Here is a 4,022-nt window from a genome sequence, read left to right as displayed (position 1 = left end):
AAAGCTCGAATGGAGCACCAGGTTCGAATCCTGGAACTGCTCACGGGTCTCATCAGGGAAAATGGGTGTAAATGTGGAGTGAACACGACAACAGTCGAGTCCAAATGTGGAACAAGAAACTCAGACAGAAGCTAATTCATTATGAAACCAGGACCAAAAATGTTTTGCTTTATATTTACAGATGTCTGCTGCAGTTCATGTGATGTAAATATTTTCATAAATATTTAACATGCAGACACAAGTCAGCTGGAGTCATAGATATATTCTGATCCTGATCTATTCAGACATGTTTACTCAACTTCTGCTGTTTTTCTCAGAGTGTTTTTGCTGCAAGGATTCAAATGTGTCACAATCTCTGTTACATAAGAAACCTCTGTCCCCATTCTCGCAGTCACAGCACAGGGGTCAGTGTTGCTGTTCTACTGATTGGTCAGTGCATTGATGTATTGTTGGCACTCCTGTTAGCCCCGGATTTTGATCTATAAAACCTTCAGACTGAAGTTACTGAGGTTTGTCCTGAATCCCGACCATCCTGACCAGAATTCTGCTCTAAGGCTCAGCTGGAAACGGCTTCACTTCCTTTCACCATTTAAATGTTAAAATCAGATCCTAATCAACATGGTGTGAAGACTGGTGTAAGATAGTAAACTCATGTTTATTCAAGCTGCCTACCCCACCTCCTCTCTATTACCAAATACACAGCAACGTTCCTAAACACTGGATGCTCAAAACGATCTGGACAGGATTTGGTCAACATATCTGATTAATTCCTGGAGATCAGATATCTGAATACTAGTATTAGCTATAACTAACTCATATTTATTTATCCAATCATAGAGATTGGAGGTACTATATCTTCTCTGGATCTGTGATCCTTTGTCTGTTGGAGAGCTATTTATTGCTGGTTGTTGGAAATTGACTGTCTGGAGACAATGTGTGGAACCAAGGATGTTGTCTTAGTTCTGGATTGGAGTGTGTTTGTCTAACTTTGAGAACATTTATCTAAAATCTGTTGTACATAATGTCAATCACTAGTAATGTATGCTGGTGATGCACACAGAACACATGGTGGCTGCATATCATATATTTAGGTTGTAAAATGGTAAAAGTTACAAGACAATAAAATGTAAAATGTTTTTTTTTTTACCCTGAGCCTTTCTATCATCTTCCCTGCTGCGTTGAAGCTTCATCACCTCTGACTCTGTGAGCCAAGTCCTTATATTTGCCCTCAAGTAAATCTGGATTAGTACATAAATATAAATCGGCCTTAATCCCACTTTATGTAACAGCCTCAGGAACGATGTAGAAAACATGAGATTATTGAGTTTTAATTCATTTCACTGAAGCACTTTCCCTTCACAGTCACATCAAGTTCAGGAAAAACAATGATCCAGAAATCTTTGAACTTCCTTGGAATTTTCCTGACAACACAATTTGAAATACTGATTTTCCTTTAGAATTCTTGCTATATTCTGACTATTTTTACCAACAGCTGTGACATTTATACTGGGGAGTATCTAAATCTTAACTTTTCCATAATTGTGAGAGTAAACATCTCTGAATCATCTTTACTGGGATTATTTAAAATAAATGTCATATAAAATAAATTAAAAAAATATTTGAAGAAACACTGTTATTCTCTAAATATTTAATACTTTTTTTTGTAGGTGACATTTACTCATCCACAGCTGCTGCCTCTGCTGTTCTTTTGTTTCGTTTTAGATTCATTAACATGACAATAGGAAGAGGAATCTTTCCTCCTGCTGTTTCCTTCATTCATTTCCCTCATTCAGGGGGGTCACTATTTGGGAGAGGTGTTTTTTTTTCTTCCCCAGACTAAGGGGGGATTTCAGATGATGTGGTTTCATGTGCATGTTTTTGAAATAACTGAACCGTAGGGGAACACATGGAAAAAAAAATTGGTTAGACTTAAAAAGAAAGACTGAGATTGGGGAAATGGGTAAGTAAAGAGGGGCTGGGAGAGAAGTAGGTGGGGGGTTGTGTGTGGGCTGGGCGGATCCTCTCCTCTGATTGGCTTGTGTCTCTGTGTCTCTCTCAGTGTAGACTGAGCTGAAGCAGAGCAGCAGCAGTAGAAGCTTTCTCCCAGTCTCTCTCTCAGTTTCTCTTAAATTTCGTTTTAATCATCTGCTGCTGAGGTCAGATTAGGGACTTTCCAACAGTACTAGAAACCAGTGCTTGAGTCATTTCTTTTTTATGTGAAGCTTGAACAGGGACAGTTGTTGGATCTTTAAAGAAGAATCATAAAGAGTTGACTGCTGTGACATCACTGAGGTAAAATCATAAACCTTTACTTCTCTCACATGACGGGGTATTTGTTTGTATTTTTTTTTTTGAGAGTATGTTTAGTAGAAGCTGCTGGTCATTTTGTCATCATTACTAAACACACCTAAATTCATCTGCTCCATGTGTGTCTGTCCTGATGTTGGCCATAAAGTTGTAAGGACATAAATAACCTGACTGAGATGTTTAAATGGTAAATGTACCTTTAAGTGTTATTCATAATCAACTTTGGCTGTTGTCTCAAATATGTTGTGTTTGTAGTTCAAGCCTAGCGTAACATAACACCCATTTATTACTGGGTTTAGTAAAAGATAAAAAGGTTCATCATGTGTAGTCCTATATAGCCTTATAGAAGAATCATGAAACAGGAGATGATGAAAGGTTGGTAAACCTGTGTGAGTGTGTGTCTGTCCGCAGTGTCTGTGTGTAATAATGAGATTTGAGTGTAAGAGGATTCCCATTGAAGCATCAGTTAATCCCTCATCTCTCCTCTTGTCTCTCCGAAGGTCGAGAGCCTTCACCTATGATGTTATCACACATTAAGATTAAAATTTGAATCCATAATCCTAGAAAATAATCATCAACAGGGGTAAATAGTTAATAACTTTACACCGAATGACATAAAAGAACCATGTCCAGCTCACCAGCATAGAGTTCTAGTAATTTGTTTTGAAGTTCCAGTCTTCTGGTGTTGTCTTCCTCTGATCCATCTGATTTATAATTCTAGCAATCCACTTTAAAATATCCCACAATACCCCCAGACCAGGGCAGTTAGCAAAACTGACTTGTATAACTCAACCCTTCACTGTGTATAACATGTAAACATTTTTTTAAAAACTTTTTCTTAATGTACTTAGAGGACACAGCTACATTTTTACTCACAGATGCAGATGGCAGCATGTACAGCACAGCACCAGACTCTGTAAACAAGCCCCTGTGGTGTGGTTATTTCACAGTCAGCTGTCGCTGTCGCTGCTGCTGGACGAACCAGAGTTGTTTTTGTTTTTGTCAGTATAAACTGCATCTGCAGCAGCTTCAGCAGCCTTTATTTATTTGTTGATTTTTTTTATGTCTCTTTGGACTTTTTACAACACATGTTTTTGGGCGGTTGGGTTCTCTATGTTCTTTGGACCAGCAAATTTGATTCAGGGGCGTACACACTCATCCCTCCACTTTGCAAAACATATTGAGAAATGTTATCAAGTGGTGTAACTGTCTTCAACTCAAACATCGGAGACTAAGGGAAGCTGGTTTAGACTAGGCCAAGACTGCAACCAGAGCCTGGTTACATGCTGCAGCAGTGAGATAGTTCTTAAAAGTTCCAGAGTTAATGTCACTTGAGGAGGAAAACTGTTTACGGGAAACATCTTGAGGCCGGGGAGCCATCACAGACACGTGTTGGCAGGTAAATGAGGGCAGAGCCTCGATCCCAGGGGGAACGAGACGGTCGTCTTAGGCTCCTCCTGCCTTTCTTTGGAGTTAACAACACCTAATAATAATGGAGTGATGTTAATGCGAGCCATTAACAGGTCAGTGGTTGTAGAGTTGAAAAGAACAGCTTGTTTCTATGATGCAGGACCTTGGTGAGAAAAGGAGGATGTAGGTGTTGTGTCTAACAAAGAAATTATAACTTTGTAGTTATATGTTATAGCAGGAGCTGATGAGTAAATGTTTTACTCTTGTAAACGATGTAGATCAAAAGGATGTTTTTGGAGATTTAC

At 38.9% G+C, this 4,022-nt stretch overlaps 1 protein-coding gene across 1 annotated transcript in view; it reads left to right on the top strand.

The window, feature by feature from the left end:
- Positions 1–2,015: 2,015 nt before the first annotated feature.
- Positions 2,016–4,022, top strand: part of rasgef1ba (RasGEF domain family, member 1Ba) — an 11,624-nt gene continuing 9,617 nt past the window's right edge. The window contains 1 exon segment of the mRNA XM_008335835.3: positions 2,016–2,292. The gene's annotated coding sequence lies outside the window, so the exon portion shown is untranslated.

This window comes from Cynoglossus semilaevis, chromosome Z (assembly GCF_000523025.1).
Source record: "Cynoglossus semilaevis isolate Cse_v1.0 chromosome Z, Cse_v1.0, whole genome shotgun sequence".
NCBI lineage: Eukaryota > Metazoa > Chordata > Actinopteri > Pleuronectiformes > Cynoglossidae > Cynoglossus > Cynoglossus semilaevis.
Note: the sequence above shows the minus strand (reverse complement) of the source record. Positions and strands in the feature narration are given on the sequence as shown.